Source organism: Hyaena hyaena, unplaced genomic scaffold, assembly GCF_003009895.1.
Source record: "Hyaena hyaena isolate Hyena2069 unplaced genomic scaffold, ASM300989v1 scaffold_97, whole genome shotgun sequence".
NCBI lineage: Eukaryota > Metazoa > Chordata > Mammalia > Carnivora > Hyaenidae > Hyaena > Hyaena hyaena.
Window position 1 is genome coordinate 1,520,109 of NW_024080728.1, and position 26,258 is coordinate 1,546,366.

The 26,258-nt window shown below is 34.2% G+C and overlaps 1 protein-coding gene across 4 annotated transcripts in view; it reads left to right on the forward strand.

The window, feature by feature from the left end:
• The window catches only part of ADK (adenosine kinase), a 507,420-nt gene that overhangs the window by 173,775 nt on the left and 307,387 nt on the right, over positions 1-26,258 (forward strand). The gene's annotated exons all lie outside the window — the stretch shown is intronic.

A 26,258-nucleotide genomic window follows, 5' to 3' on the forward strand; every position in this document is an offset into this window, starting at 1 on the left:
TGATCATGGTTTTTTTTCCCTCCACTTATTCATTTCTGGATTAATATAACGCAGTCAATACTTACCATAAAATAGGCAAATGAATGAGTCTCTATTCACTTTTGTATTATTTATTTGACCTTCTGATGGTGAACGCTTACACCTCTATTCAAGTTGATCCTAGATTATGCTTACTTTTACACTTTATTATCTAAGTGAGAATTAGAAGTAGCACCTGGGTGCTCAGTAGGTTAAACTCCTGACTTCGGCTCAGATTATGATATGGTTCGTGAGTTCAAGCCTTGCATCAGGCTCTGTGCTGACAGCTCGGAGTCTGGAGCCTGCTTCAGCTTGTGTCTCCCTCTCTCTCTCCCCTGCCCTCCTAGTGCTACATCAGAATTAGAGCCTTTTGCTAAATAAAAAGCAAATCCAGAATCCTGTAAAGGAAGAGTTTATTCACAGGGGTTATTGCAAGAATGGAGAAAGGGACCTTTGCAATAGGGGAATGGGAACTACTGCAATAAGGAAAATGCTATCATAGTGAGATCTGTAAGTGTCTTAAAAGTTAGGCAGAAAAGGGGTGCCTGGGTGGCTCAGTTGGTATGCATCTGATTTCGGCTCAGGTCGTGATCTCTAGGCCCATGGGTTCAGCATCCCTTTGGGCTCTGTGCTGAGAACTCAGAGCTTAGACCCTGCTTCAGATGCTAAGTCTTCCTCTCTCGCTGCCCTTCCCCAGCTCCCACTCTGTCTCTCTCTCAAAAATAAACATTTAAAAAAAATTAAAAAGTCAGACAGAAAAGGTTTTTCTTGTAGAAGGAAGAGGAAATATGGCTAGAAAGAACCTGTTGAAGAAATGAAATGAATGTAGGTGGAGAGGTAGAGTGATAGGATAGTACAGAGAATGTTTTATTTTGAGATCAGCCTGTTCTCAGGAGGGGCTTTCAGGGTGTATGCTGGTTAATACTGTGGGTGGGTCAAAGTTCACATGTCTCAGGGAAGTAGAGAAGCTTTTAAACTACCTTTGGTTAAGTCAAGGTAACAGATATTTTGTTAAGATTAATCACTGGGTACGAACAGTTCCAAGTAGTCATTTTTGAGCAAAGAAGGGGAGTCTGTGTCTAGCCTGTCATAAGGTAAACAAAGGAGTTATATATGAATCTTTACTAGTCATATGAGAAAGAATGATTCCTTGTAGTAAACTGTTTCAGGAACACAAAGGGAAGGGGGATTTCTTTAACGGTCTCTGGTTAGTTATCAGGGCTTGGGGTAAAGTTAACACTGAGAGAGGAATTTGGAAACATTTCTAATACAGTTATCTTGGTCACTTCCTCTCCTCTTTATCTTCAGCCCCAGCCCCCCCCCCCCCCCAACCTCCCAGGGAAAAATTAGAGACCCATATCTCTCTGATTCAGAAATCTTTATATTATTGCTAAAATATTTAGTCCTGGTAGTCGTACATTATCTTTTCCACAAAATTTATTTTCTATTTTTACTCTTTCCTCATATGATCTTTAAAATAATTTTATCTATATATTTTTTAAAAATCGTGTTTTAGTGGGAATTTTGTACAAGTTATAAATTAATTTGGGGGTAACAGACATTTTTATGTTGTGTTTTGACCTAATTGAATGACATTAGGATGATGTATCTTTACTGAGTCAAATGTTTTTTTAATTACCCAATAGACTTATAATTTTTAAAAAAAGATCCTCTTACATTGATATATGTTATAAATATCATGTAATGTGATACCATTCTTATTCTTGTTGTTATACCTACAACTTTAAAATGACATCTCTTTTTTACCATGCTTCCCAGGTGATTATTTTATCTTCCTTTCTTTTTTTATCCCTTTTTCATATGCTATTACAGTATCAAGAATTTCAAAACTCTTTGGAGAATTTTAATATTGGCTTCTGAAGGTATATATGCTCTGTGCTAGGGAAGAATTATTCTAATCCTGGTGTTTTTACAATTTAAATGGCTATTGAAGGGTGGCTCAGTTGGTTGAGCTTCTGACTTCAGCTCAGGTCATGATCTTGCTGTTGTCAGGTTCGGGCCCCACGTTGGGCTCTATGTTGACAGCTTAGAGCTGGGAGCCTGTTTTGGATTTTGCGACTCCCTCTCTCTCTCCCTCTCCCCCTCCACCTCAGCCCTCACCCACTCACACCCTGTCTCTCTCTCAAACATTTAAAAAAAAAAAAGAATAGCTGTTGAATTGATTACATAATTTCCAGTTTTAGCCTATTGTTAAAATACAAGCATGATGTCAAGCACTTTGTCAGTTTTTTTCCTCTGTTGTTTACCCTCAGTATTTCCAACAATCTCTGTCACTTAGAAGACATTCATTGAACATTTTTTGAGAATTAATAGACATAACCCTGTATGGAAAAAGCTGTATTTTCGTTTACTGTTTGATAATGTGACTTGTATTAATTTTATTTTCCTTTACTGTTTATTTTCCTTAACTTGTATTAATTTTATTTAATTTTTTGACAGGTCAAAACATAGTTTTTTGTATAAACATGAATATTTCCTTTAATCTATTTATTGAATTTTTTTTCTTTGAATGCCATGCATTATACATTTTGACAGGCAGTATAAACAAACTAATAAAGAGTATAGACTTTGGAAGCAAAGACCTGGATTCTAGTCCTGGCTCTTCTACTTACATACTGAGTGATCTTAAACTCTTTGACTAATAGTTTTTTCACAAGTAAAATGAAATGATAACTCATAATATGGTATTGCCATAGATTACTTAGAATAGTGCCTGACACATATTTGATGATCAAAAAGCTTAGCTGTGTTGTTGTCCTATCATTGCTTTAATTGTCTTTGATTTCGGTGTATTATATCATAGAATTGGAAAATCTTGTTTTCTTTATGTAAAGCAGTCTTTTCAATGATATCCCAAAAATGTGTGTTACATCATCATTTCTGATTTATTGGACTCATGCCTAATTAGCAGATATAAAAAGTAAAATGTGGCGCTCTCATGAATAATCTTGCATCTATTGCATTTCTATACACTAATAAACAATCAAAAAGAGAGGTTAAAATAATTTTATTTACAATTGCATCAAAAAGAATAAAATCTGAGGCACCTGGCTAGTTCAGTCAGCTAAGGGTCATGTTATATGAGTTTGGCTCAGGTCATGATCTCATGGTTTGTGAGTTTGACCCTCACATCAGGCTCATTGTTGTCAGCTGAGAGCCTACTTTGGATCCTCTGTCCTCATCTCTCTACCCCTGCCTCTCCTTTCCTCCCTCCCTCCCTCTCTCTCTCAAAAATAAACAGGTATAAAAAAGAAATAAATTCTTTTTAAAGAATAAAATACCTAGGAATAATTTAACCAAGGAGGTGAAAGACCTATATACTGAAAATTATAAAGCATTAATGAAAAACTTATGAAGAAGATACAAATGAAATATATTTTGTGATCATAGATTGGAAAAATGAGTATTATAAAAGTGTCCAAACTACCAAAAGGGATCTGTGCAATCCCTATAAAAAATCTTAATGGCATTTTTTAACAGAAATAGAACAAATCATCCTTAAATTTGTATGGAATCACAGAGACTCCAGGTACCCAAGGCAATCTTGAAAAAAAAAAATGAAGTTGGAGTCACCACACTCCCTGATTTTAAACTAATATTACAAAGCTACAGTAATCAAAACAATATGGTGCTGACATAAGAAGAAGGGCGGAAATGGTGGGGGAAAGGGAGAGAGGCAAACCATGAGAGACTCTTGAATGCTGACAAAAACTGAGGACTGATGGATGTGGGGGGGAGGGGGGGATGGGCATGAAGGAGGGCACTTTGGGGATGAGCACTGAGTGTTATGTAGAAACTAATTTGACAATAAACTATTTGTAAAAAAAAAAAAAAAAATTGATCTTATATCCTGTAACTACACTGAACTCATTTACTGGTTTTGATCATTTTCTGTTGCTGTTATTCTTTAAGATTTTCTATGTTTAAGATTGTGTCATCTACTAATAAAGATAATCTAACTTCAAAAAAAAAAAAATAGCACATAGATAAATGAAACAGGATAAAAGCCCAGAAAAAATTTATGCATATATGGTCAGTTAGTTTACAATAAAGAAGCCAGTGTGTAATGGGGAAAGGATACTCTCTTCAATAAATGGTGTTGGGAAAACTTGACAGGCATATGCGAAAGAATAAAACTTGATGACCAATCTCAACCATACACAAAAATCAACTCAAAATATATTAAAGATTAGAATATAAGATTTGTAACCACAAAACTCCTAGAAGGAAATGTAGGCAGTAAGCCCCTTGACTTTGGTCTTGATAATGATTTTTTTAACCTGACAGCAAAAGCAACAAAAGCAAAAATGAACAAGTGGGACTGTATCCAGCTAAAAAACTTTTGCACACCAAAGGTAGTTATTAAAATGAGAAGCAAACTACTGAATGGGAAAAAAATATTTGCAAATTATATATCTGATAAGGAATTAATATCCAGAACACATAAAGAACCCGTAGAACTCTGTAGCAAAAATAAAAAGAAATAAAACAAAAAACCAGTTTGATTTAAAAGGGCAGATGATTGCAGGAGACATTTTCCCAAAATAGACTTATAAATGTCCTGTAAATACATGAAAAAGTGCTTAACACCACTAATAATCAGGGAAATGCAAATCAAAACTACATTTCACATATTATTTACCGCTTGTTAAGAGTGGCTATTGTCAAAAAGACTAGAAATAATGTGTTGGCGAAGACGTAGAGAAAAGGGAACTGTTGTACTCTGTTTATAGAAATGTAAAATAGCGCCACCTATGAAAAGCAATATGGAGATTCCCCCCAAAATCAAAAACAGAACTAACTATGTGATCTAGCAATTCCACTTCTGGATATTTATCCAAAAAAGATGAAAACACTCCTTTTAAAAGTCACATAGAACCTTCCTGTTCGTTGCAGCATTTTATAATAGCTAAGATGTGCAAACAGCCTAAGTGTCCACTGATGGATGAATGGATAAATTAGAACTGTTGTGTATGGGCAAGCACACACACATGCACACAGAATGGAATATTATTCAGCCATTAAAAAAAGCAATGAAATGTTGCTTTGTGACAACATTGATGGACCTTCAGGACATTATGCTAAGTGAAGTAAGTCAGATGGAGAAAGACAAATAAAATGATCTCACATGTGAAGTCTAAAATACACACATACACAAAACCAAGCTTGTAGATACAGAGAACAGATTGGTGGTTGCCAGAGGCTGGGTAGGGGAAATGGGTAAAGGAGATCCAAGGTATGGACTTCCTTTCATAAAATAAGTCATGGGGATATAATAAACAGCTTGGTAACATAGGTAACGATAATGTATTGCATATTTGAAATCATTAATAGAGTAGATTTTGAAAGTTCTAATCACAAGAAAAAATTTTGTAACTATGTATACTAATAGATATTGACTAGACTTACTTTGATGATCATTTCCCAATATATACAAATTTTGAATCATTATGTTACACAGTTAAAACTAATAATAGTGTTATATGTCAATTATACCTCAGTAGAAAAAAAATTCTGCCTCTTAACAATTTGCACTATGTCTTACTCTTTCCAATTTTAAATACAAAAACTCCAAATGGTCACAAACGAAAAAAGACTTTTATGTTCTTTTGAACGTGTGCTATCATAAGATATTCACCATACCTAGGAAAATAATGTCCTGATTTATTTTGTTTCCTAAAGCAGTAGACAAATTAATTTCTAATGTTTAAGCCAAAGATTTGACTTTTGCTTAACACATTCTGTGCTACATAAAGAAGAAATTTAAAAACATTTCTAGGATACACTCACCTAAGGTAATCCTTAAGCCATGGAATTCACTTGATAGTATCCATGACAAAATGTATAGGAAAATTGCAAAACTTTCTTGTGATTCCACTGAGGAAGGAATTCTAAGTATATATTTTAAAAAGTTCTTATGGCAGAGGTTTTTTTTTGGGAACATACTTTTGATTAGGTTTTTTTTTTTTTTAACAAATAGTTTATTGTCAAATTAGTTTCCACATAACACCCATTGATTAGGCTTTTGAATGTAATAGCTTATTGATAAAAATGTTGACTAGTGAATGAATTGTGCATCTTTTAAAATATTTAGGGTTTGTCTTAAATGTTGAGAAATTGCTCTTCATTCTTCATCGATACAGCCTGGTTATTGTAGTACAATATCAAATTATGTAATCTATAATAATGAATTGTCTAATTCAGAGTCTGTGATATTATCTTTCCAAGTTCTAGTATTTGTCTCGCACTCATCTTTAACTGTGAAAAGATAACTGAGATAAAATGTTGGCTTCCTATCCACTACCTGGGCATAGCTGCACGGAGGTGACCAAACACTCAAAACCCCCATCTCCCTTCTCTTGTCTCTTCTTTTCCATCTCAGAGGTATTGTTGCCTTCTATTTAGAGTCAGTGACTTCCTATTTTCTTTTTTTTTTTTTTTTTATTTTCTTTTTTATTTTTTTTTTTTACAAATAGTTTATTGTCAAATTCGTTTCTACATAACACTCAGTGCTCATCCCCAAAGTGCCCTCCTCCATGCCCATCCCCCCTCCCCCCCACATCCATCAGTCCTCAGTTTTTGTCAGCATTCAAGAGTCTCTCATGGTTTGCCTCTCTCCCTTTCCCCCACCATTTCCGCCCTTCTTCTCCCCCTTGTTCCTCCGTCAAGTTCCTCCTAATCCTCCTATACGTGCAGACATATGATATTTGTCCTTCTCTGCCTGACTTATTTCGCTCAGCATAACACCCTCAAGGTCCATCCATGTTGCTACACATGGCCAGATTTCATTGTTTCTCATTGTCATGTAGTATTCCATGGTATAGATAAACCACATCTTCTTGATCCATTCATCTGTTGATGGACACTTAGGCTCTTTCCATGTTTTAGCTATTGTGGAGAGTGCTGCTATGAACATTGGGGTACATGTGCTCCTATGCCTCAGCATTTCTGTATCCCTTGGGTAAATTCCTAGCAGTGCTATTGCTGGGTCATAAGGGAGTTCTATTGTTAGTTTCCTGAGGAACCTCCACACTGTTTTCCAGAGGGGCTGTACCAGTTTACATTCCCACCAACAGTGTAGGAGGGTGCCCGTTTCTCCACATCCTCGCCAGCATCTAGAGTTCTCTGATTTGCTCATTTTAGCCACTCTGACTGGCGTGAGGTGGTATCTCAGTGTGGTTTTGATTTGTATTTCCCTGATGAGGAGGGATGCTGAGCATCGTTTCATGTGTCTGTTGGCCATCTGGATGTCCTCTTTGGAGAAGTGTCTGTTCATGTCTTCTGCCCATTTCTTCACTGGGTTGTTTGTTTTTCGGGCGTGTAGTTTGGTGAGTTCCTTATAGATTCTGGATATTAACCCTTTATCTGATATGTCATTTGCAACTATCTTTTCCCATTCCGTTGGTTGCCTATTAATTTTCTGGGTTGTTTCCTTGGCTGTGCAGAAGCTTTTAATCTTGATGAGGTCCCAACAGTTTATTTTTGCTCTTGATTCCCTTGCTTTTGGGGATGTGTCAAGTAAGAAGTTGCTGCGGTGGAGGTCAAGGAGGTTGTTTCCTGCTTTCTCCTCTAGGGTGTTGATAGTTTCCTGTCTCACGTTCAGGTCCTTTATCCATTTTGAGTTGATTTTTGTGCATGGTGTGAGAAAATGATCTAGTTTCATTCTTCTGCATGTTGCTGTCCAGTTCTCCCAACACCATCTGTTAAAAAGGCTGTCTTTTTTCCATTGGATATTCTTTCCTGCTTTGTCAAAGATCAGTTGGCTGTATACTTTTGGGTCCACTTCTGAGTTCTCAATTCTGTTCCATTGGTCTATGTGTCTGTTTTTGTGCCAATACCATACTGTCTTGAGGATGACAGCTTTGTAGTAGAGGCTGAAGTCTGGGATGGTGATACCTCCCGTTTTGGTTTTATTTTTCAGTATTACTTTGGCTATTCGGGGTCTTTTGTGGTTCCATACAAATTTTTGGATAGTTTGTTCTAGTTTTGAGAAGTATGCTGGTGCAATTTTGATTGGAATTGCATTGAATGTGTAGAGTGCTTTAGGTAGTAATGACATCTTAACTATATTTATTCTTCCTATCCATGAGCATGGAATGTTTTTCCATTTCTTTGTGTCTTCTTCAATTTCCTTCATAAGTTTTCTATAGTTTTCATCATACAGATCTCTTGTATCCTTGGTTAGGTTTATTCCGAGGTATTTTATGGTTTTTTGTGCAATTGTGAATGGGATCAGTTTCTTGATTTCTCTTTCTGTTGCTTCATTATTGGTGTATAAAAATGCAACCGATTTCTGTACGTTGATTTTGTACCCTGCAACTTGGCTGAATTCTTGGATCAGTTCTAGTAGGCTTCTGGTGGAGTCTGTCAGGTTTTCTATGTAGAGTATCATGAGTGACTTCCTATTTTCTAATTTTACTCCTTCAGCAGTCAAGAGTCTCAATCCATCATTGCCATGTTCAAGAGAATGTATTCACATTGATTTTTAAACTTATTTAAATATGTACCTATTTAATCTTTATATTATTATGAAATGAAAGCCCTATCATCTGTTAATATAATTTGAAATAATTGCAGGGGTAAGGTAGCCTGAGATACTTATCTCTGGTTTTGAAATTAAACTCTGGGTATGTTTGAATATAAAGATAAATATGTGCACATGTATGTACGTGGTTAGGTAAAGTGAAGAATTGGCCTAAGGAACTCTATCACATTCTGTGCTTCTTTTTGAATCCCTCCCATAAAAAGCATTCACAGAATGTATATAGTGATATAATTTTTGGCCCATTTTCATAGATTTTACCTGATAGTAATTGTTTTTCATTCCATCATGGACCAGAATTTTCTTCTTTCTTGAGAAGTCTCTACATGAAAATTAGCAGCTATGCAGCAGATTTGAAATAAGAGAAAAAAAGAAAATTGGTTGGATGGGTGGATGTTAGCTGACCACTGAGAAACTCTTTTCTTGGTAGGAGTAGAAGATGGGTTGTAGATGGTGTGTAGCCAAGTTAAAAAAAAAACTTTGCATTTACTATTTCTGTATTTAGAAGTGATTTAACAACATGCAATAGAAACTGAAATAATTGAGAATTTTAGAAATTAGACGTCTGATAAAATAAGAGAAACTTAGATATGATTTTATAAAAGCAGTCCAATTCAGTCATGATTGTAGCATACCATTTATGCAGATATAAAGAATTACAATAAAGGTTTTATTAAATAGATCAGATTACTTTTCAGTTTTGTTAAAAATAGTAATTATTCATATTTATTGACCACTGGGGGATTTGTGTTTTGTGTAATAGTTGTCACCTATCCTATATTAAAAATCAAATGAAATATTCTCTAGGTAGATTAACATAACTAATATACGAAACTAATATTTGAAATGTGTGAGTTTTTTTTAAATACTAGGGAACTGAAAAGTAATATCTCTGTGAAGCATTTATATAAATGTGTCATGTCCCTTAAATGATGAAAAATGTTAACTATAAATATGTAGAGCACTTCTTTAAATTATTTAAAATGGGTCATTTTCCCTTCCCAAAACTTATAGATTTAATCCTACCCTGAGGAAAATGTTACTAAATGTGAAAGATCATAGTCACTAATAGTGTAGTTAGTGTTGCAGTTTTTTTAAAGCAGTAACTGTCATTCTTCACCATCTCCTTTAAGTACTGAAGAGATGAGTCTTAATTTTGTAACCATCTTGGCTATGTGTAATGTGTAGAACTTGGGACATGTACAAAGCTGATTTGATGGGACTTATATACTTTAGAGAAGTTGGGTAGTAGGAAGCTGTTGGGCTCCTTTATAGGAGATTAAACCTGGCATCTCAGAAGTTGTGGCAAAAAAAAAATTGTGGCAGGTTTACATTTTATCCTTACACCGTCATATATGTAGGATTCTTTAAATTTTTAACTGGTTTTAATTGTTAAACTTAAAACATGTTAGGACATTGAAAAATAAAGGAAGGGAAAAAATGACAATAATCACTTTTATTTTCTTCCAGTTGTATCTGAGTCAGTGTGTGTTTGTGTAGTTCTACAATTTTATATTTGTTTGGCAGAGAAAACGTTGCTTTTTTTTTTTTTTAAGTAAATTTAACTTCTGGCATGTTTTACAGAGCCATCAGAACTCAACCTTAGGGAAAATAATGTAAAAATAGTATTCCAAATAAAAGAAAATGAACTAAGTACAATATATTTCTTGACTCTGGTGCTTAGTTCTAGGAAGCATATAATTAAAATATGTGACAGACATCTTACTTGCTACATGTGACCTTGGGCAAGTTTACATAGCCTTCCTGTACTTCACTTTGCTCATTTGTGCATTATAACACATACACTGTACCTTTGTGGCAGTGTGGGTAAAATATAAAATAAGTGTATGAATAGTAGGTACTAGTATGTAAAGTACTAGCACATAAAAACTTTGTCATGATATATGTTGATGTAATTAGATTATAGTGTTATCATTATCAAAGATTATGCAATTTAATTCCTCAGTATTTTCATAAAATATTTATATGAAGTAGGTGGTATATATTGATAAATTGCACTGGACAAAGTCAGTTTCAAAATAGTCCTGTATTCATATTTCCAGGGACTTCTAAAGTTATTTTTAGTTATATATTTATTAAATTGCTGCTCTGCCTACTGTGACTTCTCAGAAGCACATATTATGGGTTGAATTTTAGATGTCAACATATGTTCATCTTGGATTGAAATGTGTGTTATCATTTCTTAAAAGTTAAAATTCTCAGTCCTCTCCATCATCATTTTAATTAGTGATAAAAGCTTGTCTTCAAGAAAATTAAGTGAATGTTTTGATTTAATTTCATAAAATTATTGAACTTGTATTTTCCAAAATGTGATATATATGTTTTGGTTATTTAAAAGTATGTTCACACATTCTTCAACATTCCTTCATTTAGAAGGTAGAGCCTAATTTCCCTGCTCTTGAATATGGGCCAGATTTAGTGACTTGCTTCTAACAGATAGAAAGTGTAGCTATGATGGTGTGCTATTTCAGAAAGGTTAGATCCTGAAGGGCATTGTTACTTTTGGTTTATTTTCTTTTCTTTTGGAATGCCCGTAAAGTCAACCACCATGTTATGGAGACACAACAATCAGCCTATGGAAAGGCCCATGTAGGGAGGAGCTAAAGCTTTCCCACCTCCAACCAGCACCAAATGCTAGTCCTCTGAAAGAGCCAACCCTAATCAAATCTTCAGATGATTGTAATTCTGGCCAATTTATTCACTGCAGCCTAATGAGATACACTGAGCCAGCACTGCTCTGCTAAACCACTCTCAAAATCCTGAGCCATGAAAGCTATGTAAGATTATATATTTCCACTATGTTTGGCAGCAACTGATAGTAGGCACAAAATCCAAAATATTAAATTAGTATATAGTGAAAAGTAGAGTTTTTTTTTCCTTTTGCCCAGTTCATTTTATAATATCTGATTCCTATAAGAAGCTTTTTGTACATGCTTCCAACAATATTCTGTTCCTTTACATCTATGTGTCTCTATTAATGTGTTTTATGCATATATTATGCTATACATAGTTTTACATCTTGTACTTTTTTTCTATATATTAGAGATTGTTCCAGATCAGTACAAAATAGATCTGGCTAATCCTTTTTAATGGCTATCATGGCCCATTCTGTGACAGCATTATAATTTGTTTAATGAATCCCATATGTTTGGATATTTAGAAGGCTTGCAAAGATGCTTCAGTGAGTACTTTAATATACATGTCATTTTCCATTTGTGTAAGTATAGCTTTATCATCAATTCTTAGAAAGAGAGTTGCTGCCTCAGACAGCATAGGTCTGGAACATTTTTTAGAAGTTGCTAACTTTATCTATGTAAAAATTTTACCAATTATTATTTCTATTAGAACTAAATGGAAAAAAAACATTTAATACATCCTTACAAATTCAGAATATTATTCAGAATATTCTTAATGATATGAAAAATAGTATCTCATTGAAAGTTTACATTTACATTTCTATGGATGATGTGAAGTACTTGGATGGAATGACAAAACTCACTCTAAAAAGAGATGAAAAATCTGAATGGAATTTACCCATACAAAAAATAGAGCAGGTTATAAAAGAACTTTCTCTCCACAAGAGTTAGAGTCCTAGTTAATTTCATTGGGAAAATACACCAAACCTATGTGGGACAGATAATTCTGAGAAGGTTCTACATAATTTGAATTATTAAATAAATGAATAGCAGAAAGAAAAAGAAATAAGTGAGCATAAAATTAAAAGTATCGATCAATTCTATTTGTAACTATTGTAAAAATCTCAAAATATTTAGAAATAGAATCTAGTACTACATTAATAATAGTGACCCATTTGGGAGGTGTTACCAATTCTGAGAATCCAAGGATGGTTCAGTAATATAAAACCTATTATTTTGGTCATATATCAATAAACATAAGAGAAATGGAACCTTGAGATGCTAAAATAGCATCTACTGATGATAATAGATCTAGGATTCTTTAACATGATAGAATTTATCTCTTTCAATTCCAATGCCAGCATTATATTTTACAGATAAAGTGGGGAAATAAATTAATACTATCTTTGTTGATTCTACGCTGGAAAACCCCAGTGGAATGAAATGAAAGGTTATAGGGGCATCTGGGTGGCTCAGGTGGTTAAGTGTCCGACTTCAGCTCAGGTCATGATCTCACAGTTTGTGGGTTTGAGCCCTGGGTCAGGCTCTGTGCTGACAGCTAGCTCAGAGCCTGGAGCCTGCTTCAGATTCTTTATCTCCCTCTCTCCGACCCTCCCCTGCTCATGCTGTCTCTCTCCCTCTCTCTCTCAGAAATAAATAAAACATTTAAAAAAAGAAGAAATGTTGAAATAAAAAGTTATAAACAGATAATCAATGAATTAGTTGGATTTAAAATTAAAGTATTGAGGCACTGAAATTAATAGATTTTATATACAAACTGTAAACCTCATTCACAATAGCAAACAGAAGATAAAATACCTTTTGCACAGCTATTATTATTTTTATCCTTGTTATTTGTCTGCAATCTCTGCCCACTCCTTCCCACTTATATTTCCTGTTTAAACTTTATTGTTCTTGCCTTTTGTTTTATTACTTTTTGTTTTCTCTATGTAATTTTATTTATTGTTTTGAGCTATAAGAATAATTTAATACCAGAAACATTACAGATTATATATTACAGTGAATATGGTAAATACAGCTTATATTGTACATTAGTAGTGTAGCTTAAATCAACAAGTACAAACTAACTTTTGGCTCTATGGCTAACTTTTATTTTTTACAGATGTATGGAAGTGCCTAAAATTTAGTTCTATGTACCACAGTGTGTTTTAAAAGTTTTGAATCATACTTCTAGTTTTGCAAACCACTATTGGTTTTTATGTCTCACAAACATTGTATTCTTAAATAACTGGAGTGATAACTGATTATATAAAACATTTTACTTCAATTGAAATAGCATGGCCAGAGTAATTTAATTATGTTTCCCAGAAGAATAAAAAAATATGACAATTCTATATTAACATTAGCTTATGTGTGTATTTCTGTTTCTTTAACTTCAAATCGTTTATTGCTGTTAACTGGATCATATTTCTTGATTTTTACTTTAATAGTAATTTTGCTAATGTAAATATCATAATAATGTGTTTAGTAATATCATTACTCTATCAAGCTGATGCTCTCTTAAAAATTGTTGATGATATCAATTTAAGATGAGGGAAATATAGTTATGAAAGACCCTAACATGATTATATATCTTTTTATTTAAGTACAAAGTATACTCCTCTTGTTTCTATCACCAGTATTTTTTTAATGACATAGCACAAAGAACTGTATTATGGTGGGGAGACTATGAAAAGGTAAATTTATGGTTAGCTTCTAGATCTGCTCTAGAGTTTATTACCATCTGGTCTCTTTGGAGACTATTATAATTATTCATGGGAATGTTTTCAACACACAAAAAAAGCATGATTTGTGTATTGGCAGAAAGTAAAAAATACCAGTGGTTTAAACCATATGTAGTTTTCTTAGAGTTAGGCAAGGGAAATGAACTGAAGAACTAATTGAGAATCATCAGTAGTGATGTGGTTTGCCTCAATTTTGTCAGAATCTATTCATAGTGAACAAAATATTGCAAAACAAGGAAAGCTAATGGTACTGTAAATACAATAATAACTCCATTTGGTCTATCATTTTTCCTTCACTTTAACCAATTAAATGTAAGATGGACTCCAATAAATCTTGGTGTAAATCTCAGAAATAAAATGAGGAATATATACCAAATTTTGAGAACTTTAAAAAATGAAAACAGAAACATTCAAGTTAAAATAATTTTAGGGTTGAACACTGGAACAATGCCTCTATGAAAGGTATTTTATGAATTTAATGTGAACACATTATTTTAAATAATTTTACGTGTATCATGGACTAGTTTAAAATTTTTCTGAAACTTACGATGATTTAATAGTAAAAGCATAAAAACAAATATCTTTTCACTTTTACATTCTAAGAGTTGGAGAGGTCTATAAAAAATGAGATGACAAATCAGAAAATAGAAATCATCTATTTTTATTCAGCTGTTTTAAAACAAAAATGCCTGGTGGGCTGGGAATATACAGGAAATTTAAATTTGTGATTGAGAATAAGAAACGCATTTGTGGTTAAAAAAAGAAATACCAGCATGTCACATTAAAGTTATGATATCCACGGTATTGTGCAGTTAGCAGGAAAATGTATTACATCGGGGGGTATGTTGCACTTTAGAGAGCTAGTGTGGGGCTGCTGAATGAAGAGAATAACTCCATAGAAAGCATGAACATTAATAATCCAGTCAGAGAGGAAGAATTTTGCTGTCTCTCATGTAACATAAAACAGATGTTACATTCTATTAAAAACCTTCTTAACTAAAATGAATGTTCAGATCATTGGTCAATAGGAGAAACATGAACAATGGCAATTTAATGATTTTCAAATTTATTCTGTTTGTCAGTTAATATTGGTGGTAGGAAGGATGAAGGGAAGCTTGCCAAATGTTACTGTATTTTGGATATCTTAATTTAAAAAGTTGAAAGGCAACAGTAAACTATATTACTACTTTATTTTGTTTTGCAAACTTAAGCTATTTCTTTCTCAAGAATTGTAAAAACAAGAGATTTAGAAATTGCGTCTTGATTCAGTAAGTTTGAATAGGCGGTTTTAAGTATATCTAAAAGTGTTATTAACTTTAGGTGAATGTTGGAAACATTAAGCAGTTGGCAATTAAAAGTAGACATACAGAAAGGGCTATTTAGGGATGTCAAGTTACTAAGTATTTTCATTTTTAAAATTTTTTTATATTTACTTTTTTAAATACTTTTTCCATATAAAAACTTAGGTATAATTTACATACGGTTAAATTGTGACCTTTTTAATGCACAGTTCCATAACATTATGATACATGCACTGTCATGTAACCACTACCAGAAATAAGATACAGAATAGTTCCAAAACCACAGAATTTCTTCATTCCCCTTTGTAGTCAACCTTTCCCCCACCTCAGCTCCTAGCAATCCCACTCTATTTTTGTTGGTAGAAATAGTGCTCCTTGGTTGGTGTCCCAAGACTAAGGCTCTAACTACTCTTTTTCCTGGAAGATTTCTGACCATTGTTGATACAGCTGGTGGACTTAAGATATGAAGTAACAGACTTCATTACTGTTTGCTATAAATTGGTGGATTCCCCAAGCTTGATGTTCCTCACTTGCCAATGCAGACCTACTACACACATAACATCTATCTGAACCATATTGTCTTACCCCATAGGACTTAGGGGGAGGATAATTGTTGCAAATATGCTTATGTCCTTATGCTTTGCCATGTAATGTCTTCTGTGTTTGACCCAAAAGTCTCTTGTCTTCTACCCTCATCTGTGAATTTAGTAACAGACTTTTTTTGTTAGCTTTTAAACAGGGTTAAATCAAATCTCATTTCTCATATGTTTGTGTCCTTATGGTTCTGCTGTTTTTCAGTGTTTCATATTGAGGAATCCAGCTCCTGGCCGAAAACCTCTGTGTGATTTTTCAGGCCCAATTATAGGCATTTACAAAGATTTTACCTAGCTGGTTTTAATGGGAAAGCCAGTGCTCTGCAGTTTCTGAAGGCAGTTTCAGTCAAGGACTCATCCTCCCTAGCCAGCTATGTTCTTGCATATATCTGCATTCCAAGCCCATGCATCTTCATTTGGGGGCCTTTTTATCTGGGACTTTTCAGTGAGGATTGCCTCTGTCAACACCTTCTTATTGGAGAAGTGAGGAGGACTTTGAAGACATTTTCTCTGCTGATTCTGTACAGAACTTCCTCTCCTAGCTCTTCCCTCTCTATCTTCCCTGCTACCCAGGGTCATAAAACTGCAAGAGCCTTTTATTGAGGTCTCCCTGGACAAAGAGACAACCCCCACATCTGTGCTAGTCCTTGAGAGAAAATGGGAGAGTGGAGAGCTGGTACTTCTTCTGGTTTAGCCTTTTGTTGTATCACAGTAAGTGATACATTTTGTCTTGTCTAGATTGACTACTGCAGAATATGGCAGCTCAGCTCTCTCCAGCTCACCTGAGTTCCTAACATATATAAATGGAGTCATACAATATATAGCTTTAGAATCTGATTTCCTTTAGTTGGCATAAGTGCATCTGACATGCATCCATTTGTTGTGTATCAGTAGTTTGTTTCTTTTACAGCTAACTAATATTCTATCATATAGATGTGCTACAGGTTGTATATTCATCAGTAGAGGAATATCTGAAATGTTTTCAGTTTTGGTGATTGTGAATAAAACTCCTATAAACATTTGTATATATGTTTTAGTGTTAACATTGTGTTATTTTCATTATTACTGAATTTTGAGAGTTCTTTATGTATTCTGAATACAAGTCTTTCATTAGCTATGTGATTTGCAAATACTTTCTCCCATCTGTTATTAACTTTTCATTTTCTAAGCACTGTCATTCAATGAGCAAAAGTTCTTAACAATTTATGAGTTTGGTTTTTATTAATTATGCTTTTATGTGATAGTTAAGAACTCCTAACCCAGGGTCAGAAAGATTTTCTTCTATATTTTCTAATAAAAATTTTATAGTTATCCTTCTTATTTTATGTCTCTGATCCATTTTAAGTTAATCTTTGTGTGTGTAAGATGAGATATGGAAGAAGGTTCCTCTTTTTCTCCCACTTTGGCATATAGATATCCAACTGTTCTGGTCCATATCCTTTCCTGAAATTTTTAAAACTTGTTTTAATTGTCTTTGTGCTTTTTCTCAAAAATCAAGTATAGGGTTGTATTTCTGTACTCTGTATTCTGTTCCATTGATCTGTGTGTTTATCCTTTTTCCAATAACATGCTGTACTGATTTCTGCAGCTTTACAGTAACCCTTGATGTGTTTGGTTTTTTGTTTTAGTGTTTGGTCTCTATAATCATGTTAAAATGAGTCTGAAAGTTGAAATTATTACATTTTAAATGTTGAAAATATAGTTATCCAGGGGTGCCTGGGTGGCTCAGTCGGTTAAGCGTCCGACTTCGGCTCAGGTCATGATTTCACGGTTTGTGGGTTCGAGCCTCGCGTCAGGCTCTGTGATGACAGCTAGCTCAGAGCCTGGAGCCTGTTTCAGATTCTGTGTCTCCCTCTCTCTCTGACCCTCCCCTGCTCATGCTGTCTCTAGCTCTCTCTCAAAAATAAATAAAACATTAAAAAAAGAAAATATAGTTATCTGTAATTTTTCACTTTTGGATTTTGTTGTAATGTGCGTGTTAGAAAATATGTTTTCTTTATGCATAGGAACTTAGATGAAGGGGACTTTGAAATGATAGGACTAACTAATAGGAAAAGTAAATAGCAAAGGGAAAGCTTATACATCTTATTGTCACTACCTTTTTGTTTTAGATATTTATTTTTAAAGAAGACTTATTTTGTTGTGGTGAGTTTTTTGACTTTTAGGTTTTTCCAGCAACAGAACCTTGGACACAGGTTTTAGAACAAAGGGCTTATATGAGATGTAGGTAACACTGGCAGGGGTGGCAGGAAGACAATGCAACTAATAAAAAGTAATTAAGCCAGATACCATGATAGGTTGCTGGAGCTTTATTCTGTGAGGAAATTTTGAGAAAAACCAGTGTCAAAATTGCTTTCAGAATTAACTGACAGAAGGTGTGAGTGTATTTCCTGTTAATAGCTGTGGAGTGCAGTCCAGAGAATTGTTCACCTGCCTAGTGCTCAGCTTTCACCAGTTCAAGAGAAAAGCCCTCAGGCATAGAGAGTATGACACTAACTGTTATCTGGAGCAAGGGCAAGTGGTTAGGTCCAAAGATTATGAGGAGGCATTGACAGCATTTGATGCATACCCTTATGACTATTAAGTGCCTTTCCTGGATTGTTATAATAAATAACTTTAGTCAAATCATCCTTGTCATGGTATTTTCTAAATAAATTATTTTTTCTGTACTTATGCTTATGTCCCCTTTTTATTCATACAGCTTCATTAACTTTTTGTATACTTATCCCTGTTGTCATACTATTACCTAGAAGAGCTTCCTAACTGCGCACTTAGAGATCCTGTTGCATATTCCCTCTTCATATCATGTATTTTAAAATGTTAAATGATAAGAGGATATATAACATGGCAGATAAGCATTTAAAATGTTTTCAATATCTTTAGCCATCCAAAAAGTACAAGTTAAAACTCAAGGGGTGCCTGGGTGGCTCAGTTGATTAAGCATCCATCTCTTGGTTTCAGCTCAGATCTTTTTTTTTTTTTTTTTTAATATTTTTATTTATTTCTAGGAGAGAGAGAGAGACAGCGAAATAGGCTCCAGGTTCTCAGCTGGCAGTCAGCACAGAGCCCGAACGTGGGCTCAAACCCACGAACCGCGAGATCATGACCTAAGCGAAAGTCAGACGCTTAACCGACTAAGCCACCCAGGCACCCCCAGCTCAGATCTTGATCTCACAGTTTATGAGTTCAAGCCCTGCATCGGGCTCCACGCTGACAGCACTGAATCTTCTTGGGAATCTGTCTCTCCCCTACTCCCCCCTCTCTGACCCTCTACCTCTCATTCTCTTTCTCTCAAAATAAATAAACTAAAAAAATATTTTAAAAGACTATAAGAGGGGCGTCTGGGTGGCTCAATCGGTTGAGCATCCGACTTTGGCTCAGGTCATGATTTCACGGTTTGTGGGTTCAAGCCCCGCGTCAGGCTCTGTGCTGACAACTAACCTAGAGCCTGGAGCCTGTTTCAGATTCTGTATCTCCCTCTCTCTTTGACCCTCTCCTGCTCACGCTGTCTCTCTCTCTGTCTCAGAAATAAATAAAAACACTAAAAAAATTTTTTAAAAAACTATAAGAAATCCTTGTATATATATTTGAATAGCTAAAAATTAAAAATGCTGACAATAAGACATGCTGGTGAGAATATAGAATGACTGAATCTCTCATTCATTGCTGGTGAGAACGTAAAATGACATAGCCACTCTGGGAAACAGTTTGGCACTTCTTATAAAATTAAACATACATTCCATATGACTCAGAATTCTTGATAATTTATCAGAGGGAAATGAAAACTTATGTTCACACAAAAAACTTGCTACACCAATATTTATACAGCTTTATATGTAATTGCTCCAAATTAGAAACAATGCAAATAATCTTCAATAGGTAAATGGATAAACAAACCAATATATCTATACAACAGAATACTACTCAGCTTAAAAAAAAAAAAAAAAAGACATATCTATATGATAAAATACTACCTTGCTTTAAAAAGAATAAAATGTTGATACAGGCGATAATTTGCATGGATATTAAGGGCATCACTAAGTAAAAACAAAAAGCTGAAAAGGTCGCATTCTATATGATTTCAATTATATAATGTTCTTAAAATTTTTTAAATATATATAATTTCGGAAAAACGAACAATAATTGCCAGAGACTAAGGATGAAGGGGAAAGGAGGTTAGTGTGAATATAAAGTTGTATGAGGGATCTTCTTGGTGTTGGAACAGTTCTGTATCTTGATTGTGATAGTGATTTCACAAATCTTTATGGCTGATAGGATTTCATGGCCTGTAGCACACATAAGCAAGAGTACTTATAAAATTTAGTGAAATCTGAATGGGTTTAGTAATTGAGTATTGTACCAATGTCAGATTCCTGGATTTGAAAATGGGCTCTGGTCATATATTGTTATTAGGGCAACTTGGGAGAAGGTGACATGGGAGCATTCTGTACTATTTTTGCAGATTCTTATGAATCTGAAATTATTATATTGGTCATTGAGTAAGTCTGATTTATTCACATCCTTTGCATCTTACATCTAAGCTAATTCTTTTTTTAATTTTTTTAAATGTTTGTTTATTTTTAAGAGAGAGAGAGAGAGATTGCAAGTGTGGGAGGGACAGAGGGAGACACAGAATCTGAAGCAGGCTCTAAGCTCTGAGCTATTAGCACAGAACTCAACACAGGACTCTAACTCACAAACCTTGAGGTCATGATCTGCGCAGATGTCACATGCTTAACCAACTGAGCCACCTACGTGCTCCTAAGCTAATTCTCTCTCTCCATGAGAGAATAACCCCATGAGGTGCATTACACACACACACACACACACACACACACACACAGCAAGGACTTGAAAGACTACAAAACTAATTGCATGAAAATAAAGTTTGTAAACTGCTTTTCCTCTGTATATTTCTTGATTTCACAGAATTCCAGGATATAAAAATGTAACTAAAATAACTTTGTTTTCAAAATGATCTACTTTATAGACTAATCTAGAGGACCTCACAATTTCTTCAGAGTTCTGCACTTAGATGAATTGAAACTTTTGGTAGTCAGGCTCTCATTGGCATCAACATAAAATCTTTTCTGCTTATACAATTATTTTCATTCATTTGACCTATTTGTACCCATTTAATATGTCTCAAGAGCAAACATCACTTTCTGGTGGAGGTCTTACCATTGACACTCCTCTTTCCTTCAAATCTACTTTTAATGTCACTCATACACCCTTATATAAGGCTGGATTCATTTTACAGCTGTACAAAATAACTAAATAATGATCAAGTTAATCACCCAACCGAAACCGTGGCATTTGGTGTAAAACTTGAGAGTACGTTCTGAATCTTAAATGTACAAATAAATTATTCAAAACATGAGGCTACCCAATCCATTCTAGTGATATTTAACAGCGATATATTTGTAACTCATGGAAGAAGAATCACTCCCTAGGTACAAGATCAATTACTGTTCATTCTATTCACCTGAAGATGAATCACTTTCACAGATTTTGCAGACTTCTCCTTTTCCTCAAAAAACAAAAAAAGATTTATTAAAGTGGAGGTTTCTTTCTTATATCAATACTGGCTTACTCTTCCCTTTATAATACTTCTATATTGACAGAAGCCAGAGGCCAATAGTAGTCTTCCCTGTTCTGCTTTTTATTTCATTGTTGTTTTAAAACTCATTGTTGAAAATCTTTTCCATTTGGAAGGGCCATTTTTCTCCTACAAATTAAATATTTGAGCTGATATTAATGTATTCTACTACCATAAATTCTTTAGTTTGATTTTGAAAATACCTACTAATTTATATTCATTTAGCATCATTTTAGGATTCAACTCTGTTGACCAGAAAAGTAGTGGGGTTTTTTGGGTGAATGTGAAGGAAAGGAAAAGGTATAGAATACTGGTTAAAAGTCTTCTAAGGAAGTGTTTTCAGTGTTTCATCATGTATCTACACTTTGCATAGTTTATATTTTTATATGAGAAAAACTCACTTGTTTCTCTATATTCCCATATACTGTTTGACAGTTTGGGTAATGTGATAGTATTCATTTCTACACCTAATGACTTTTCATTCTTAAAATATTTTCTAAACCAGATTTCAGATCATATACTTTGATTTCTAGTTTGGGAAATCTTTTTTTTTTTTTTTTTCAGTTTGTTGGTTTATTGAGAGAGAGAGAATGAGTGGGGGTGGGGCAGAGAGAGAGTGGAGAGAGAATCACAGCAGGTTCCATACTGACAGTGTGGAGCCCAATGTGGGACTTGAACTCACAAACCATGAGATCATAACCTGAGTAGAAACCAAGAGTGAGAAGCTTAACCAACTGAGCCACCCAGGCACCGCCCCCCCCCATAGTTTGGGAACTCTTAATGTTACTATTCAAAATCAGTAAGCAGTAGATGTTTCGTGAAAATGAAGAGGTGGTACTGTATGCTTTGATAAAGTGAATAGAAGTTTGGACTGTTCAGGAACATTTAGGACATGTAGTTTTAATGGATATATATCTTCTGAGCATACAGATTGACAGATCAGGGGATCATAATAGAGTCAAGAAACAAACATGAATAGAAATGGAAATCCAATATGAATATATGAAAACTGGCAACCACTGTATGAAAACTGAGGAATTGCTATTTGCAGAAGAATTATTTTCTACTCAATGTGCTTTCTGTTTTAATAATTTTTATAACATGCTGTGTATTATCAGTTTAAATAAATACATGATTTTGGAAAAATGGCTGATATACAGAAGTAGTTTGTTTAATCAATCCTTAATTATTGTCAATTTGCAAAATGTACTGGTAATAGTACAATATGTAGAACACTGGATAGTGCCTTTTAAATGCTTTTAAAGAAAATACAACTTCTTCCCTAACAAATATTTTAAATGTTTAAATTTTTTTAAAGTTTATTTATTTTGAGAGAGAGACAGAGAGAGGTGGAAAGGGAGAAAGAGAGAGAGAAAGAGAGAGAGAATTCCAAGCAGGCACAGAGCCTGATGTAGGACTTGAACTCAAGAACCATGAGATCATGACCTGAGCCAAAAATCAAGAGTCCAATGCTTAACCAACTGAGCCATATCCAGTTATACCTCTAACAAATATTTCTTAGTTGATGAAGGCTAACTCTTGGTCATTCAGCAAGTCTTATTTATCATTATTTGCATCATATAACTAAGTTAATTCAGACGTACACCATTTCTCTTTATGTCAGAAATTTAGAGCAAGACAAATTTTATGCCTGCCCTTATTATGAACACTTCTTCTCACTTTCTTGTGCCATATATAGCCTTGTGACATCGACAGTTTCCTATTCCCTACGAGAGGGGGAGGGGCAGTGAGGGAGAGAGATTTCTAAGTAGGCTCTACACTGTGAGTCCAGTTCAGAGCCTGACACAAGGCTCAGTCTCACAAGCTGTGAGATCATGACCTGAGTCAAGATCTAGAATCAGACAGTTAACCCACTGAGCCATCCAGGCATCCCTTTAAAGTTTTTTATGTTTGGACAACTTCAATCCAAAATCCACCATGTGTTGACTCTCATGTAGTTGCTTACATAATACAAATAACTATTTTTGGAGTTTGTGTATTTATTTGGCTGTCATTGTACTGAAAATTGTTTTGACAGTTGTTCATTTTTGAACTTTCTTAGTGCAGAAATATGCAACGCAAGAGCAACATGCATTGTGGTATTGTGCTATTGTAGTTAATTGTTGCTATATGTGCATTTCAAATTTTTAAAGATTTTAAAAATGTAAACCATATACTTAGCAGAAATGTCACCACTCCTTGGTACCTTCTATAAATTCCCTTCCCCTAAAGGAGGTTAAACTGCTGTTTCAGTTAGCAAAAACACTTTCTAGAATATGTCTTTCATAAAAGTGAAGTGGTGTAACACAAACTTACAGATCTTTGTCTATCCTTTTACTTTTGATCTATTTGTAACTTTTAATCTAAAGTATGTCTTCTGTAGACACATGTATGTCTTCTAGGTATAATTATCATAGCTATTAATATGACAGTGTGAAATTTGTTCATTTATCTTGTTTGCATCAGGTCATTTTGCTGTTCTATAAAATGTCTTCTACTCTATATAAAATGCAGTTTGTTTTTTTACTAAATCCTTTGAGAAAAACATTTCAATAAGTTTCATTGCATTTAAAATTTTCTGTTATCTAATATGTCAAAAGCTCGTGTTTATTTTCCTTATTTTCATGTCATAGTGAAGATCACAAAAATGATTAAAAATAGTGATTGTAGTTAATGAATATTAGATTTAATCTTATTAAATAATCAATATAATCGGGGCGCCTGGGTGGTTTAGTCGGTTAAGCGTCCGACTTTCGCTTAGGTCATGATCTCGCGGTTCGTAGGTTCGGGCCCCGCGTCGGGCTCTGTGCTGACTGCCAGCTCAGAGCCTGGAGCCTGTTTCAATCTGTGACTCCCTCTCTCTCTGACCCTCCCCTGCTCACGCTGTCTCTCTCTCTCTCCTAGAAATAAATAAAACATTTAAAAAAATAATAATCAATATAATAGTTGTATCTTATAAGGTTATTTTCTGGCACAGAGATATAAATATTAAATATAACATTTTAGTTAAATTTATGTGCCATTAGATTTATCTCTGTTAGATTACATTTTGTAGTGATAGTTTATTGCCAATTTATCAACTGTAAATTGTTATAATTTAGAACTGTATGCCACTAATGATATTGATAAATGCTTTACAGTTATAATGTGATTATAACATGGGTGGGCCTCATCCACTGTAGTTAATTTGCTTATAGTTAATGCAAACTAGTCTAAATTTATACTGCTTTCTAGTTTCTAATTAATCTGACCTGAAGTAATATATTTCTTTTACTTTTGAAACAGAGGCTTTGAGCTGGGGAGGGACCAAGAGAGTAGGTGTGGCCAGGAGATCTGAAGTGGGTTCCCGCTGACAGCACAGAGCCTGATGCAAGGCTTAAACTCACAAACTGTGAGATCATGACCTGAGCCAGTCAAACACTCAACTAAGTCACCCAGGCACCCCATGAAGTAATCTTTTATATTTTGTTTTCCTTTAGAAAAATCTCTTAAAAGTAGGACAAAAACACTAAAATCATTCAAGTGCAAAGTTAAAAGTATCCCATAATGTAAGAGAAAGCAATCTTGTTTTTGAAAGGTTCAGTTTATTTGATTGTGTGTATAAGAGTTCCTTAGGGATTAAAAAAATGCTTTTCTGAATTAGAAAGGCAAGAACAGAAATAAAGCTTTAGAAATCTTCTAAATTCTCTTACATTAGAAAAGGTTTTCTTTTTGTAAAAAAGCATCACTTTAAAACGGCACTTAAAAATTTATATTTAACAAATCGGTGTATGGATTATAATCTCTGGCTTTAGTCTCTCTACTGATTACTACAGTTGAGTAGAAGTTTCATATGGGAATAGGAAAAAGTGAACTCATCATTCCCTTGAGCATCTGGAATAAGTTCCTGCCAGAGGCAAGATAGTAATTTTTATCTTCTTATCAGTATAGCAAACCCTGTGCTGCCCTGAAATGAATTACATGCACAGACTCATTGACTCTCACAGAAATATTTCAGTGTTTATGTGATTTCTTTTGCTGGAAAAATAGCATGTCTTTGACTCCTACACAGTTTCTTTAGAAATAGTAAAAATTTCCCCATGACACAGTTCCTTCAATTTTAACATTCTTTGATAATTGTCCATGTAGTCTTTGAATATTATTATTTTATTATTAAAACATTTATCCTTTTGAATTAATATTACTTCTAGAATTCTGGTAATGTAGAAACATAAAGTTTACTTCAACTCTTTTGTGGTTATTTAGACGAAGACATCTTTTTGTATAGTCTAACGGAAAACTTTATAAACCTAAATGATAGAAGCAGTATAACAAGTGACAGGTATGGTGTGGGCTCACAAGGTAGAAGGTCTTCTCCATGTTTGTCATCAGGTAGGTGAGTGATCTTGGGTAAGCCCTTCACCATCTTAATCTAGTCACTGATTATTTTAGTCTTTTATAATGACTAAGGTGCATGACAGTTCCAAAATTTCATGGCATCTCTCCATTTTTAATTATATTGTTTTATTATCTAAGTAAAAAACCCATATTGGGTTCAAAGGGAAGCCCTATGAGCACTTAAATTAAATTTGAGTTATGAGATAATCTTATTGCTTCTCACTTTTCACTCACTGCTTCCACTGTGTGTGATTATGATTATTTAAGCCATATGCACTTGTAGTGTATTAAATCCACACAGAGGACTTTAGTAAATCACTAAAGCTTCATTACAAGTCTTTATTCATTCTGTGGATTTGATTGTAATGTGGTCAACTTTTTTCTAATTTATATGCATATCTTAAGA